Source organism: Corvus kubaryi, unplaced genomic scaffold (genome assembly GCF_017639235.1).
Source record: "Corvus kubaryi isolate FWS band 111438036 unplaced genomic scaffold, C.kubaryi_AGA036_p1.0 37148, whole genome shotgun sequence".
Taxonomy (NCBI): Eukaryota; Metazoa; Chordata; class Aves; order Passeriformes; family Corvidae; genus Corvus; species Corvus kubaryi.
The window spans coordinates 1,121,890-1,138,892 of record NW_024581038.1 but is presented as its reverse complement, the minus strand read 5'-3'; the positions used below and the strand labels follow the sequence as shown (position 1 = coordinate 1,138,892).

The following is a 17,003-nucleotide window of genomic DNA, read 5'->3' as shown; positions in this document are numbered from 1 at the left end:
CTTGGGTGATGCTGGGAGTTGGGGATTTCTTTTTGCAAACCTGCCAGAAGAGTGGTGGCTGACAGAGAAGGAAATCTCTAGAGTCAACCTGAGTGTATTTTTAGTGGTTTACATATGTTTGCATTTTATGGTGGTAATGAAATGTTCTTTATGTTTTTTTTCTTGAAGATGCTGCTTCATCGCATCCTAGCAGATTATCAGCAGATACAACAGGTATGTGTGAGACCAGACCTGCAGGGTGTGGTAACTGCTGAGTCTGCTGCAAGGGTTTTTTAAAGCAAAGGACGTCAGCTTCTAAACTCTGCAGAAATGTTTGCATATCCTAATTTTCTTTTTATTTCTCCTTCACAGGGTAGCCCCAGCTACTCTGAGATGAGGAGCAGGTGCCAGTACTTCCACAAAAAGCTGTCACATAGCCAGAGCCGAATATCTGAATTTGATAAGCAGTAGGTGGAGTCCTGGCACCAGCCATCTGCTTCAGCCTATGAAAACCTATGAACTCCGGATGTTTTATTTCAAATAGAAGATTAGTTATTGTAGGAATTTTTAAGTTAGTAAGGAGCAGTAAGTTCTCTTAGCATTGAGCAGTAGATTATTTGTTAAAAACGTAGGATTAGTTCATTGGAGTTTAAAAAAGTTTGTGTTGAACTTTAAGACTAAAGAATTTTCACTATTGTTAAGTCCTTCTGTCTTTGTCATTTATATCATATTTGGAGTGGCTTTCTTCTGGTCAATTCATTTCTTCAAGACTTAGGTTATTTGGCTGTTGTCAAGGCAGACATAAAAGCCACACTAGTCGTAATTCATAGTCAAGAAAGTTAGAAAGATTTTTTATTTTCTCTACTGCTATTCTTATACCTCTTCACAAAGGCTGTGGCCTAATTAAGATTGGCTGCTTAACAAACAATGACCATTCAAGCAGTAAAATATAGATTCGGGATATACAGATTCTTTGCAGCTTACTGATCTGAGAAGCTGGCTACGTGATAATGGGCACATAGACCCTTGCAGCTAGCTGAGCAAGGTCTCATAAGACAATGCACCACACATCCTGTGTAACAACTGAAGTTACAGAATACTACATGTATCTTGCTCAGTAACTGAACCACCATTGAGTCTTATTGCTGAACTATGGGTTTATTTGCAGAGCCAGCAAGGTTAGGTTTTGGCAGCAAAACAATGGACATCTGTGGTTAGAAGGCCAGGGAAAAAGGCAGAACTGCTGACCACGAAAGGGGGTCTAAGGAGGGGTTTAGAATCAGCTTAGTCGACGTGAACCACTTAGAATGCGCCGTTACGAATATGCATGAGCCTATTATTGTTAGTATATAAGGAGTTCTGGTACAATCAATAAATCAGATTCCTGCTGATCACTCATATTGAGCGTCTGGGTTTCCCCTCTATCGCGACAGTAAAACAATCAGCTATAGAAGCAAAAGAATAGTTTGTACATATTATCCACACATTCTTTCTTGTACACTCTCAATGTCCCATAGCAAGAACATCCTTCCTTTGTGTCCGGAACATCTTCTCTCATTGATTATCTTCTTGGCCCTCTCTGTGGATTTTACTAAAGCTGCAGAGTTTCACTGTAGTATTCTCCCAGGAAAATTCTGACTGGTTTCAGGTGTGATTCTGTGAGATAGTCAGTCCAGCTGTCAGTCTCATCAGGTCCCCCCTTTCTTTGTATTACAAAGGCAGTGTTTCTTGACTTTTGCAGGGCCCTTTGCAAAAAAGACAATAAACATGGCACAGTGAGCAGGATGCAAAAAATTACCAATAGGATCAGGCATCCAATTTTAAGCAGATTTTTGACCCATCCTGCAATTTGCTAATTGCCAAACAAACTATTGACCCAATCAGATTCTGATTCTTCACGCAATTTTGGCACGCTTGTTTGTAATTCCTTGATGTGGGCATGAATAGATCTTGAATGATCAGACAAATTTATAGAACACATTCCATCAAAATCTTCACATCCATGTCCATGTGCTAATAACAAAAAATCAATGGCAGCTCTATTTTGCAGTGTAGCGTGCCTTACTGAACCAACATCTGATAATAATCCAGCTAAAGCAAATGAAGTAGCGTTAGTTTGCCGAGCTAAGCAACATCCTAACTTGTTTAACAGTCCCAATGGTTTGGCAGCTGCTACTTGTTGAGAAAGGAAGGAAACAGCCCATCGAGTACCTGATGGCCAAAATTTAGTGTTGCCATTGCAATCAGGGGCAAATGCATGGATGCTACGTTTTCCCCTCCGTGGTTTATGCTGTAAAATCATAGATGTGTTAGGTGTTAACAGTCAGAGTTGTCTTAAGCTGCAAGGACCTCCCTTGATGTGTGATGGAATCACAGCTCATGCTCGGTCTCTGCAAATAAAAAACACCCCTGGTGGCAAAGCTAGAGGAACAGTAGTAGAGTGTGAAATATGTGGTGAACTGGAATTGCACCAGGCATTTCATTTGCAAATATGGGTTGGTTAGGAGAAACATCTTGCGCTTTGGAGTGATCAGATCTAGAGTAATTAAACTTAACACAAAGGTCCATTTTCACAGGTCCTAAAAACTCTGTTTCTTGTGGCTCAAGAGTTGCACGGGGAAGGTATGAAGCCCACTGATCCCAAGCATCAGCGTGACTGCGTGATTGTAAAAGCTTGCTAACTGTCCTAGGCTTTGGCCAGCCATCTATCAGCAAGCCAACAAGGCAGGTAGAAAAAGGATTGTCAGGAATAGCAGTGTCTAATAAGCACAGAGTATCTTGCCCTGTGTCATTAGCCAGGGTATCCCACACATTGGTTCTCAGCTGACTGACAGGCCAAGCAGAAAAAGCAGGCACTAAGCTCAGCAAAACTGACAAGTACCATATTGGCACCTGCATTTTCTGTTGTTCGTTGCCATTTGCACTCCAGTACATCCCAGTGCAAGCCAACACCCCTTGATTGCAGGGATATACAGTGCAATAGAGTCCTCCTTGGTCATCGGTGCTCAATGCTTTCTCTGGTCAGAGGTAGCTCGAACTACCCTGCCAAGGTCATCAGCCTGTGTTGCTGTTATCCTCAGGATCTGCCTGAACAGGAGGTGGGATATTCTGCCGCAAATCAGGACGCACACACCTTGCTGGCACCCACCGTGGTCCAGTATCTGTGGAAACACAAACGTATCCCCGCCCCCAAGTGACAAGGTCCCAGGGGCCTTCCCACTGGCTGGTAAGCAAATTCCTTACCCATACTTCAGCTTGAGGCAAATGTGTTCCACTGGTGGACTGCGAGGAATAATAACGATTTAAAATTGAGGGATTGTTTGAATGAGCTGGTATGGTCAAGTGATTTATGGTAACTATAGCTTTCAAAAGTCTGGACTGTGGGGTTTCCCCTTGCATTCTCCCTTTTTGTTTTTCTAAAACAGTTTTAGGTGTGTGATGAGCACACTCAACAACAGCCTGACAGTGGGAGAATGAGGAATACCAAATTTGTGAGAGATGCTTCACAAATGTAAAAAGTTCCTAACTTTTTGAGAGGCAAGGCTGGCCCATTGTCAGTTTTCACACAGGCAGGTATGCTTAAAGCAGCAAAGGCTTGCTGCCAGTGCAAAATTACATCATGGGCCTTTTCTCCAACATGAGCAGAAGCAAACAACAGAGAAAAAGGTGTCAATAGATACATGTACATATTTAAAGCGACCAAATTCTGAAATGTGTGTGACATCAGTCTGCCAAAGCTGTAGGGCCAAAAGACCACGGGGATTTACTCCTAAGGGTAAAGGTCCACTAAAGTTATAACAATCTGGGCAGGCACTAACAACAGCACGAGCTTCTGTAGGTGTTAGTGAAAACTGTTTACACAGTGTGCGCGCATTTTGATGAAAAAAGGTGTGAGATGTTTTAGCCTGGGCTAGTTTATCTGGCTGAGGAACTGCCCAAACAGGATTAGCTAATGCATCAGCACAAGCATTACCTTCTGCAAGAAATCCTGGTAGGTTTGTATGGCTCCTAATAATCAAAACATAAAAAGGATAAATGCGTTGCAAAACAGCTGTCCATAAAGCTTTTAGCAAAAGAAACAATTCAGCATTATTACCTTTTTTCAAAAGGGAATAATCTACTCATTGTACAACATCTGCAACGTAAGCTGAGTAAACAATTAGGTTAAAAGGCTCATTAAAATGATGAAAGGCCACAGTAACTGCTTTTAATTAGAGCAATTGTGTGGATCCAGTACCCTGATCCCGCAAAGTCTGGCATCTGTCCTCATTTCTCCAGGTGACAATTGCTGTTCCTGTCTTTCCTGACCCATCTGTAAATACTGTAGGCCCATCTACAGGAGTATGACTTAATTTTGGTTTTGCTGGTAATGGGGTAGTATTCAGTGATTATAATAATCTATGTCTGGGAAAATGGTAATCAATTTGCTTTGTGTAGTTCTGCAGTGCGCTTTGCAGTGTGGAACTATTGGCCAAGGACCATTCAAAATAACCTTGCTGAATAGGAATAGTAATTTTAGCAGGATCTTTGGCAGCAATTTGCAGGCATCGGTTTCTACATTTAATAATTAACTGAGCAATCAATTAAAAAACTGTAGTGACTGTTTTTTCTTAGGTTTGTGAGATAAAAACAACCATTCTAGAATATGCAGTGGGTCAGGGGACCAATGATCAGACCAATGATCAGACCAGTGCAATAATACCTGTTGGATGAAATTCTGGAATTACAACAAAAACAATGATATCAATGTCAGGGTCCACACAGTACACACAGTGAATGGAAATAGCTTGTTGCACCTTATCTAAGGCTTGTTGAGCTTCAGGGGTAATCTGTCTTGGTGAGTTTAAATCTGAATCTCCTGCTAATATATTAAACAAAGGAGAAAATTGTGCAGCGGTGAATCCTAAATAGGGACGCAGCCAATTAATGGTTCCTAGCAATTTCTGTGCATCATTTAGAGTGTGCACTGTAGTGTCAAACTGAACAGATTGAGGGCATATGGTATGTTCAAATATTTTTAATCTCAAATATTTCCAGGGTGCTTCTGTTTGGATTTTTTTTTGGTGCAATCTGTAATCTGTTTGTGAAGAGCCTTTAAAAGCTCTGGCTGTATGTTCTGCAAATCCTGTTTGCAAGGAGATGCTATCAATATGTCATCCATATAGTGATAGCAATAACTGTTAGGGAATTGTTCTCTGATAGGCCACAGAGCTTGGGCGACATACATTTGACAAATAGTTGGATTCTTTTTCATACCTTGTGGTAAAATTTTCCATTGATATTGTTTTACAGGTTCAGCATTGTTAACAGTCGGTACTGAAAATGCAAATTTTGGTCTATCATCAGGATGTAAGAGAATTGTAAAGAAGCAGTCTTTCAAATCAACAACTAAAATGTCCCATGTTATAGGAATCATGGTAGGAGATGGCATGCCTGGTTGCAGTGCACCCATTCTTTCCGTGACTGCATTAATCCATCTCAGATCATGCACCACTCGCCATTTATCTGATTTCTTTTGAATCACAAATACAGGAGTATTCCAAGGGCTGACAGATGGCTCTATGTGCCCTTGCAATAGCTGCTCATCAACTAAATTGCTTAGGGCTGCAAGTTTCTGTTGTGTTAGGGACCATTATGCCGTTACCCATCGTAGGGGTGTTACTGGGTGGCAACCGCCCTGCACAATGGCCCCTATTAAAAATTTAAGCCAATTGTAACTCCCCAAGTGGCCAAAACGTCACATCCCCATAAATTTAGAGGCACAGCAGTCACATATGGGCGAACAATATGTAGCAACCTGGTTGTCTGGAATTTTTATGAGCACAAAATGTGTACTTAAATAACTTTGTGTCATTCCCCCAAGACCCACAATTGAATTTCCCACTGCAGTGACAGGCCACGAGTTTGGCCAGTCGTGATGTGAAATCACCGTGACATCTGCTCCCGTATCAATCAACTCTTTGATCTTAACAGTCTGTGGCTGTGCTCCTTTCAGTGTTAGCTCACAAATCAGTTGCGGTCTCTGCTCAGAAAGTTGTTGAGTCCAAAAAACTTGAGGCACGCCAGTAGAAACGAAGCCTTGGTCTCCTCTCTTTTTAAGTCCGGTCCTGGGAACACGAAACTTGAAAGGTACAAGTTGAGCAATACGAGTCTGAGCAGGTATGACTGCAAGAGGAGTGGCTGTAGAAACCATTGCACATATTTGTCCTGTAAAGTCTGCATCAATCACTCCTGGATGCACAAAAATCCCTTGCAAAGTAGCACTGGATCTTCCCATTAGCAAAGCACTTCAATCTTGCCCTATAGGTCCATGTGCATCCAAAGGCACTTTATGAACTGCAGGAGAGTCTATAATCACTGTGTCAGCGGTGCAAACATCCATCCCTGCTGAGCCTTTTGTTCCGCCGGCAAGCTGGTCTCATAAACCTGTGCTGGGCACAGCGGTTCCTGGGGAAGTATTTTTGTCTGCACGCGCCGTCCCCTCGTGTTCCGTGAATAGTTTCCCTGATTTTTCAGTGGCTGCCCATTGGTATGGAAAGGGGATTTACATTGTTTTGCATAATGTCTCAGTTTACCACATTGGTTACACAGAACTGCTCCCTGAGCTGCTCTGTTGTTGGCAACTTTGTTAGTTTCTCCGGAGGACAGAGTTCTGTGTGGGCACTGAGATTTAAAGTGACCAGGCTGTCTGCAGCCAAAACAGTTATGTGTCATTTTGATAGCTGCTGTAACAGCTGTAGTAACAGACTCAGTTAGCATAGCCATTTGATGTGGTGCAGCTCCAATTTTTGCACATGCATTAATCATATCATTCAATGAAGGTTTTTTCATATGTAGTAAGTCGATAGCTTTCCTGCATTCCTCATTTGCATTGTCTCGTGCCATTTGCAAAATTAAAGCCTCTTTTACATATGCATCTACAATTTGTTTTCCTATCGTGTCCTGAAGGTCTAAAAAGGCCATAAAAGTCTCATTAGGGCTCTGTTTGATAGTTGTGTAGCTTTTCCCAGGAGCTGACATACTCGCTACTTTAAACAGAGCCTGCAAAGCATGGTCACGGGACTGTGCTAGGATCAAAGGGTGCAGGCGAGCCTGCAGCTGAGGCTCATCCACGGGATGCAACCCCATTAATTGAGGTAAACCTGCACCAAATCAAGGATCAACTAGTGGCAATCACACATTATTTAAAGCAGTCTCTTCACAAGAAGCCCTCCACTCAGTTTCAAACACGGTATACTGAACAGTGTACAAAGCAATCTAGCAATCTGCTTTAAATCAAAGGGAGTTAACTCTTCACTTGTTATGAATTTCAGCATTTTGGTCACAGCCAGTGTACTAGTTCGAAAACAAACCAGTGGGAGGCACCAAGTCAGAATAACAATTTAATGGAAATTAAAGAAAAGGAAAAAAAAAAGTAAAAGAAAACACTGGTTCAAACTGACAGAGTCAAGGTACAACCTGACACCCTGTTAGGCAGGGTGGTGGTAGCAGTCTGGTAGAATGGTGGCTGCAGTCCTCTGAAGCAGTGATCCTGTAGTAAAAGAGTCTGCTCTTCCTCAGAAAGTCCAGTGGTGGCTGTGTAGCTCCTGTCCTCTGGAAATCCAGTGGGAAGGGTTGCTTCTGGTGTTCAGAGTCCCAGATTATATCCACGATGGGATGCTTGGTTCCTCCCTCTGGGTGGAGCATCTCACAATGGGGTATTGAGTCATGAGGCCAAGTGTTGATTAGGCTCATTAACAGAAGATGGTCCAGAGGGAGTTATCTCTGAGTCAGGCGGCAGGACAGTGGTGGGCAATTAACAGAAAGATAGTCTTGGGGGAGGAGGCAAGGAAACACTGCCCCACCTGGTTTCAACAGCTGATGGGGATGGTGATAGAATACACTGCAACCCAGGACAGCCGGGGATCCCAAACCGTAATTAGTAGCAAGCTGGCGTAGCTCAGATAATACCTGCCAGTTAAATGGAACATGCTGATCCGGCGCTTGACACCTGCCTCTGATAACCGGGAAAGCAGAATTTACAGAGTCTAGTGGCTCTTTTGAATTTGGTGATTGCCAAATGATTTAAAGTTTTTCTGCTGCTTCAAAATCTTTATCAGATAAAGCTGTGAGCCTGATATCTCTCCAAACAGCAGCAGGATCTCGCCTACCCTGAGCTACAGATACGGGTTGCAAAGCAGGCTATCATTTTGAACCCCTGGCACAGATTCTTTTGCACTTTGTACAAAAGGATTAGTAGCAGCAGACAGTGGGGGTGCGGCAGCGGGCAGCGGGGGTGCTGATGGCACACTCTCATTCTGACCCCTCCCATCACTGTCACCCCACCCGGTGGGTGGTAAAGGTAGATCAAAAGGATTTGTAGGGACGGGGCGGGGTAGAAGCAGATCGAGAAGCAGGACCCAAAAAGGAAGGAGGCAAAGCCCTCCGCAGCTTGGGTATTGGAAACAATACAGATCTTTCTTCACCGGCCTGTGCCCCCCTACCCCTCCCACTGCAATGTTTTCAGTCCCATCAGCATTAGCTGTGTCTGTTCTCTCTGCCAGGGCAGCTGCAGTGTCCTGCTCTTTTTTCAGTTCTTTCAAAGTGTCTAAAACTAGCCTCCATGTCATCATAAATTCTTAACAGTATAATCTCCCTTAGAAGCATGGTCAAGAATACGCCATCCTACTGCTTCCCAAGTTGGATAGTAAAAGCGTTGATGCATGTGGTCTCTATTCCTTGATTTTTACACCAAAGCAACAGTCTTTGCAATATCAGCTTATCATATTTTATGCCACGTCATTTTAACATCGACATCCATATATTAACTCTTGGATTTTCCTCTTGGGATGTATTTGCTCCCATTCTGTTATCAACAGGCTCACCTTTAAAAGGTTGCAGTCCGATCTGGATCTCGGTAGCTCTCCTTGCTACTTTCTTTCCATTGAATCTGCTTCCCCTGCTCTCCACGCAGGCTTCCAGCTCTGCAGGCAGGCTCTTTGAATCACATCTCAGGGTCACCACATGTGGCTGTAGTTGAGGTGGACATAAAAGCCACACTAGTCGGAATCCATAGTCGAGAAAGTTAGAAAGATTTTTTATTTTCTCTACTGCTATTCTTATACCTCTTTGCAAAGGCTGTAGCCTAATTTAAGATTGGCTGCTTAACAAGCCATGACAAGGCTGTCTAACAAACAATGACCATTCAGGCAGAAAAACAATCAGCTATACAAGCAAAAGTATAGTTGCTACGTATTATCTACAAGTTCTCCTTGTACACTCTCAATGTCCCATAGCAAGAACATCCTTCCCTTGTGTCCAGAACATCTTCTTGGCTTTCTCAGTGGGTTTTACTAAAGCTACAGAGTTTCACTGTAATATTCTTACGGGTAAATTCTGACCGGTTTCAGGTCTGATTCTGTAAGACCCCCCAGACCAGCTGTCAGTCTCATCAAAAAACGTAGGATTACTTCATCTGAGTTTAAAGAAGTTAGTGTTGAACTTTAAGAATAAACAAATTTCACTATTGTTAAGTCCTTCTCTCTTTGTTGTTTATATCATATTTGGAGTGGCTTTCTTCTGGTCAACGCTTTTCTTCAAGGCTTAGGTTTGTCCACTGAAATAATTTTATCAGTAGATGGTGGAAGTCCAGATTGGCAAGAAGGTCTGAGCTTTAACAGGACTAGTGTGTGTACACAGTGGCAGTGTAAGCTAATAAAGAATATAAAGGATCATGGTGTTTTTAAGCTTGTCAGAAAACCCCAATGAAAAGCAGAGAGACATTGTAGATACAAAAATGCTGCTAGCAAGGATTTTGTTGCTATTTTCTAAGTCTGTGAGAGACTTTTCTCTTTCACAGAAGAGGTAGCAGGGTATGTAAACAACCAAGCCACCTGCAACCTTGAAAAGTCTTGTTTATGGTATAGTAGAAAAATATTTTGACAATGGATGTTTTAGGATTTTAGCCAATCACCCCAAGGGGTGGCTGATCCTTTGTCCAATTAGACGATGAAGAAAAAAGTCTATAAAAGAGTTCGTAAAATAATTAAATAGATCAATCTTGCTGCACAATTCCTGCCTGCTGGATCTTCTCTCCTCCTCCTCCCTATGGCTGTGGGACACAGTGATATACCCTAAGGCCCAGGCCTGTGGTAATAAGACATAACCAAGATCCTGATTGTTCCTTCCTGTTTCAGCTGACTTTTCCTCATGGCAGCTCTTTTTATTATCTTAATTCTTAAGCATTTCTTTAAAAAGGTTGGCTTGGAGGTTGTGTGTGCAGTGCTTCCCTAGTGGCTTTGAAAAGAGCCAAAGAGCAATTTACAAGTGCCGAGCTCTTTCCAACCCAGTGTTGCCACATTAAGGAGGAACACTCAAGTTTTGTCTGCAGGTTATTGGCGCCTTAGTGCCAGGAGCCCCTATACCATGGAATTGACTTTGCTGCTCCTGGCAAGAGTACAGAACCTCATCCAAACTCTGGGCCTCTAAATTCCAACTTTATGAGCCCTGTGATGAGCAAGAAGTAGAGGATTGACCAGCAGCCCAGGCATGTCCAGCCAGCAGCTTCTACCTTGGTGCTGCCTTCCACATCCCATTCCACTTCATACCTGTCTCTGAGTGTTGGCTCCATTTCCCCCTGCATCCATGAGGTGCCACAAAAAGACAAATTTTGGAGTTCTAGAATCCCAGTTGCTGCCAGGATGCAGCAGGAGACTCAGCAGTCCAACAAGAAGTGACAAGACTTGGGGAAGCTGAAGTACTTGTGTCCCTTGGATTTTGGTGAAGGTATTAATGTGCTGCTTTTCCTAACTCCTGTGTGGATAGCCATGGTGTAAAGATTTTGTTAATAAAAGAAGCCTTTCCCTGAATTAAGACGCAAGCAAGATCATTATTCCAAAGTCAATAGTACAGGTGTTATTTAACAGTGAATGTGAACTAGGGAGATGGAAAGAAAAAGGAGGAGATGGGCAGGGTGTGGGGAAGAGCTGAAGAGATGAACACCGAGGTGGGTCAGGCCTGAATGGGCCCTTACTTCCTGCAGTGCAGTTGCACAGGGTCAGCTGCAGCTGTGGTGTTGCATCCCCTCTTTGTATTTGCAGTGCAGGAGGGGAGGGAGAGGTGTGTGTGTGTGTGTGTGGTATAAAACACTGGAAATTGCTGGCAGCGTCTGTCAGAGCAGTGATGTTGGCAAGGGCAGTCAGGCCTCCTGCAGCTCTTGGTCTCTGGGGCACCTGTGGCCTTTTGAGCAGGCCCGGCAGGGCCTTGGGCCATGTTGGATAGAGCCAGTGGTGCTGCGTGGGAAGGCTGAGGGCGAGTCTGGCCCTGCAGGGAAGCAGTTGAGTCAGGCCTGTGCTAGGGCTCTTGCTGGGGCATGTCACTGGGCAGAAGGCAGCAGTCCAGGCTAGTGCTTGCCAGTACCTCCCTAAATGTAAAAGGCATCTGTAGTTTTCTTTTCAGAACTGTCCAGCACAGCAGTCAGGTGCATCTGGCCTGGGATGCATCCCTGGCACAAGTTGTTGTCTGTCTTGGTACTGAATTTCAACTGATTAAAGATTTACTGCTCATCAAAATTTATCCCAAGGTGGGATTTAGTTCGGCTTCTAAGAGATGAATTCCTGATTCTGGGCATCTTTGTTCCTTTTACTTCTTTTAATCTGGGGACAGACAGATCTACTACCTAAAACATGCACACACATCTCGGTGGTACTGTTTCAATAGAAATCTTAGGGAAGTCTAGAATATGGACAAATTACTGTGGTGATGCACTTGTAGGAATATTGTTTCTTCCCTCTAGGCAACTTTGAAGGCAGCGCTTTGATTCAGGGGATCCCATGTGTGAAATGTTGGAGACATTCTGAGATGAAATGCGTGCTTTATGTGTGCAATGTCGAGCAACAAACTGGGAAGTACAGAAAGCCTTCCACCACTGAGAGAAGTCTCTTTAAATAGAGGAGGGAGGACACAGCTCTGTTTTTCCCCAGCTCTGTTCCAGCCAGAGCAGGAAACGGTGCAGGCCTCAGCACCCTCTTCCGACCTGCCTCCGTGCCCACAGGATTTCTGTCAGCAGGCTGGCACAGAGCCTTGTCTGGCACTCGTGCTCTGAGCTGCTGATGTGCCTGGATGGGAGCAGTGTGTGCTTGGTAGGGAAGAGGCTGTGATCCAGGGTTTCCTCTGGAGAAGATCAGGCATGACACCTGCAGCCACCCTGGGGCTACTCTCTGTTGTTATCATCCATGCTCTCTGTTCAGCACCCCACCAGGGGCTTCTTGTGTCTGCTTTAGTAAATCGTGTGGGTGTGTGACAGCAAGACCTGAGTCTTTTCCTGGTGTGTCCAAGCAGAAGCAGGGACCTAGAGAAAACTAGCCTGAGCTCCTCATTTTGGGGAAGCCTTTGATAGAGCTGCTGAAGGGTGTGTCTTTCTCCCAAAGCCTTTTAGCTGCAGATTTGGAGAAGGACTTGCTAAATATGAGGGTGAGAAATTAGGAATGAAATAGAGCACATATTTAGCTGCAGTACTTCCTTGTTTGACAGGTCTTTTTAGGTAAGAAAGATGTGTTTTCAACAACTGCCTGCTTTTTCAGAATGGCAGCAAAACCTAAGTCTGATGATAGATTTTGTTATTATTTGGTTTTTGTTGCAGAAATGGCCTCTGGCATCCATCTTTACAAGTCCTGTGGTGAGGAAGAAGCAGAGGATTGAGCAGAAGCCCAGTGATGTCCAGCCAGCAGCTGGTGGCCACTCTCCTTCTGCCTTAGTCCTGCTTTGACATCCTGTTCTCCTCTTTACCTGTCTCCAAGAATGGGCTCCATTTCTGCCTGCACTCATGAGGTGCAAGAAGAAGATAAATTTCAGGAATTGCGATGCCTGCCAGGGTGCAGGGGAAGACTCCCAAGTCCGATGGGGGCAAAACAGAATTGAAAATTGTGAAGCTTGCACTGACTGGACTCTGTGCAACGCTGTGTATCAGTGACCCTACAGGGACAGGGTGATTCACTTACTGGCTCTGAGAACTTACGAGAACCCAGAGTTACTTGCTCGCTTGTAGAGAGATGGGCTCAAGCAAAATTGCAAGGGTTCCCTTGGAAAGATCCTTCAGCAGGTGAGATTGTGCAGTTTGTGCCAGCAGTTTTTCCACCATGCTATTCATTTGTTCCTAATTTTTACTTGTTCCACCACTGTTTACATTAGAAACTAACAAACAACTTAGGGAATGCTTCTTGTTAAGTTTCTCTGTTGTCTGGAATATATTTTTAGGTCTCTATTGCAAGTGTCTCAGTTTGCAATGTTCTCAGGAGGGTGGTAGCTCACAGAGGGAAAAAATCTCTAGAGTCAAACTATGTGTATTTTTTGTGTTTTACATAAGTAAAACCAGACCTGCAGGGCTTGGTAACTGCTGAGTCTGGGTCAAGGGTATTTTAAAGCAAAGGACATCAAATTCTAAACTCAGCAGAAATGTGTGTATGTCCTAATTTTTGTTTCATTCTCCTTCACAGGGTAGCCCCAGCTACTCTGAGATGAACAGCAGGAGCAGTATCTCCACAAAAAGCTGTCACATATTCAGCAGTGAGTATCTGAATTTGACAGGGGGCAAGTGGAGTCCTGGCACCAGTCGTCTGTTTCAGCAAGAGAACATCAATGAACTCCGGCTTTTTTATTTCAAATAGAGGATTAGTTTTTTTAGGATTATTCAAGTTAGTATTGAACAGTAGGTTACGTTAGCATTGAGTAGAAGATTATTTGTTTAAAACATTAAAAGGATTAGTTGGTCAAAGCTTACAGAATTTAGTATTCAACTGTAAGAATAAAGAAGTTGCATTATTGTTAACTCCTTCTTTTATTGTCACTTATGTCATATTTGGAGTGGCTTTCTTCTGGTCAATTCTTTTCTTCAACACTTAGGTTTGTCCACTGAAATAATTTTATCAGTAGATGGTGGGAACCCAGTACCTCTACTAAGAATATGCACACGTTTTAAGAAAATATTGCAGCAAATGGAAATTCTTTATGTTAAGTATAGGGGTGTTTTCCAACCTTTCTTGTAAATTCAAGCTCTTTGCCTTAAGTGGTCGAAGGCGTAGGAATTTGGACAACCCCAAATCACCTTGTTTTGGAGGGGTACAGAGGAACGCGGATGGGCTGCTCTAAGCTGTCAGCTGAAGCAGCTCCCAGGACTGATTGTTAATCTTGGCTTCACCTTGTCAGTGAGCCAGGGAATATCCAGGTCTTCTGCAAGTGTTTTAAAAACACATGGAGATGTGTTGGAGGCAAGGTACTTCAATGGGTTTTCAAGAGAAATTGGGTTAAAGTGTCCCTATGGAAACTCTGTCCCTTTTGTAGCTTTTTTCAACATAGTCTGTCACAACCAGTCTTTCCAGAGAGACACAGCTGTTGATTCCTGCACAGGCCTATGGGGACGTTGGAGTCTGGTTCTTTTCCTAAGTTTCCTGTCATTTATTTATTCAGCTGACAGGGTAGAGGTGTGGCCAGCAATGCCATAACCTTACTCTTTTGGGGTAAATTGACTGAGGGAGGACAACATTTGGGAACCTTCAAACAGGGCTGTGAATGCCCCTTTCTTCCTAGGAGAGTATTTTACAGCTTCCTCAATTGTCTTCATGCCAACGATGTTAAGCCCCAGTACCTGAGGCCTCTTGGGGCGTTTTGTGATTGAACACGTAAGCCGTTGTTGCCCTTCTGTTCTCCTTCAGCTGAAGTTCAATAAAATGTCACCTCTTAAACCCTGACACTTGGTTCCTTTCTTTGCCTTGGGCGGGGTGCTCCTACATCTGTGCAGTGCAGCAGCACAAGGAATGCTGGGGAGCACGGGGTGAATTGTCCTCGGTGCCTCCCCTTGGCCTGGTGACGGCTGCTGGTTGACAGAGTGTGCAAGAGTGCTACTGTCGAGAGTTGGCCGAGACAGAGGGTTTACAAGCAGAGCTCCTTATTCTGGGTCACATTTCATTGTGCCTGTAAACTTCCTTTAGGATGTGTAATGTCTAGTTACTTATTAGGCCTGCATATTTCTGGCTGTTATTTTGGTCCAGATCCCTAAAAAACAAACAAAAAAACCCCCCAAACAAACAAACAAAAAAAAAAAACCCAAACAAACAAACAAAAAAACCACTCTGCTCCAAAGAGGAAAAAAACCAGAAAATGCAACACCCTAAAATGGAAAAAGACATTCTAAATTTACAATGAAAAATCCACAAATCCAGTAAATTATAGTTGCTGGAAAGCTGATTTATATGCCTGTTAAAAATTATTCTATGGGCTCAGGAGGCTCTGCATAGCTTGCATCTAACTCTACAAGGTCATCACCAGGGAATAAAGCAGGAGCATCCCTGAAAACCAGAAGGCTGCTTGAGACCCTTGGGAGTGGGGCAGGGCACGGTGTCCTTGGCATAGGAAGGTGATGGAGGGTTGGTACCCTGTTGGTTTCACCAGGAGCCTGTCACCACTCCTCTGTCCCATGCCAGCTCACAGTTGGGATAACCCATGGTGCAAAACACAGCTAAGCATCCCAGCTTGCAGTGCTGCTGGTGAGGTTGCACCTGTGCACAGGATGGTCCCCACCTGCTGCTGCAGGTGTTAAGATTTTGGTGTAGGAAAAAGCAGAACTCATCAGGTTCATGAATGAAAAATCATCCCAGTCTTTAGAAAGTCTTTGTATATGAACTGGAGTATCCCTGGCCTTCAAAAGGATGGGCCTGTAATGGTCCAGGCTTGTCCAGATGATTTCTCTTGTTAACTGAGCATGACTGGACATACAGAAGAATGTAGGTAGTTGTTGATTGTGCATTTACAGCCTAGAGCCAGCCCCTGAGTCTTTATCTTTTTGAGCAAAGAGTAGTGAGGACTTTATGTCTTCAGCTTGGAGCTCCCACGTGAAGCTCCAGGTCACGTGGAAAATCTTTCAGGTTAAAAACCCTAAAACACAGATTTCACCCTGACAGCCACAAAAGTCAGGATCAGGGCTGACTTTCCTCTGACTAAGTCTGCCTCTTTGACACACAAAGGACTTGGCCAGCAGCCTCCACAAGATGAAGATGGATAGAGTGATGTTCTTGTTGGGCTCAGCCATTGTTTCCAGCTGTCCTTGAATGAGCGGCCAGGAGCAGAGCAGAACTGAGAAAAGGGAAGGATCTCAGTACTGAAGGGTTGGGCTTTTTCCCCCATCTCTTGGCCTGAACCTCCTCCTCCTTTCCAAATATGACAGGCTAAGAATGGCTTCAAGACTTAATGAGATACATGCTTTCAAAATAGCCATTTTCATCATAATAGCCTTGAATTTGAAACATTTGCAGTAAAAAACACTCTGTGAGACATCACTGTACTGCAAAGTCAGAAATATTGACCTGGAGAGGAAGAATAACTGCAAACCTTTTAAAATTAAAGTTTTGACCAGAATTCAGTCTTCTACCCCAAACCACCATCTGTACTTGTGTGAAATGTCTCTGCCTTAGGTGTTTGCCTTCTCTGTCTTGCAGCCTGAGGCTTCTGGAGCAGACCCGGGCTGGCTGATATGTCTGTCTTCATGCTGACATCACTTTTTGCAGTGTTTTCTAAGAGGCACTGTGGACTTACAAGGACAGCAAATAGTGTATTACTTGCTGTCCACCAGCAGAGCTTCCCCTGATACCACTGCAGGGAAGTGGGCACAAACTATCCCTGGTAACCCTTGAAGGCTGAATACCATGTCACAGCCCTGGAAATCAGGTGCCATCTGCAGCAAACTTAGTGCCAATCGTTTGTATGATTTCTGATTTTTCACCCATCCATCCCTTCCCACAGTAAGTTTCTTGCAGTTTTGCACTTGCCACAAGATGGCAAAAATTTCACCAGAGAAGGTTTTAGGAAAAAGATGAGCAGGTTCCCACAGATTTACAGTAGTGACAGTGAAGATGGGATAAAAGAGTATTAATGCTGTCCTTGGCTGAAATGCCTCTTGTTTTCAGAACCACTGGAAAAGTCTGACAGGTAAGAAAAAAATGCAGGGAGGCTACATATGCTTACCTATAAAAAGGTACCCTCACAGAACGCAGGTG

At 43.8% G+C, this 17,003-nt stretch overlaps 2 long non-coding RNA genes across 2 annotated transcripts; one reads left to right on the top strand and one right to left on the bottom strand.

Moving 5' to 3' along the window:
* Positions 1-1,122: 1,122 nt before the first annotated feature.
* LOC121661360 lies at positions 1,123-9,801 on the bottom strand. Its single transcript, XR_006014937.1, has 2 exons — positions 8,844-9,801; positions 1,123-1,724 (listed from the first exon to the last, which is right to left on the bottom strand). It is a non-coding gene; the product is annotated as an uncharacterized LOC121661360 (long non-coding RNA).
* A 2,655-nt stretch (positions 9,802-12,456) lies between these two features.
* Positions 12,457-14,696, top strand: LOC121661361. Its single transcript, XR_006014938.1, has 2 exons — positions 12,457-13,057; positions 13,452-14,696. It is a non-coding gene; the product is annotated as an uncharacterized LOC121661361 (long non-coding RNA).
* Positions 14,697-17,003: the final 2,307 nt, after the last annotated feature.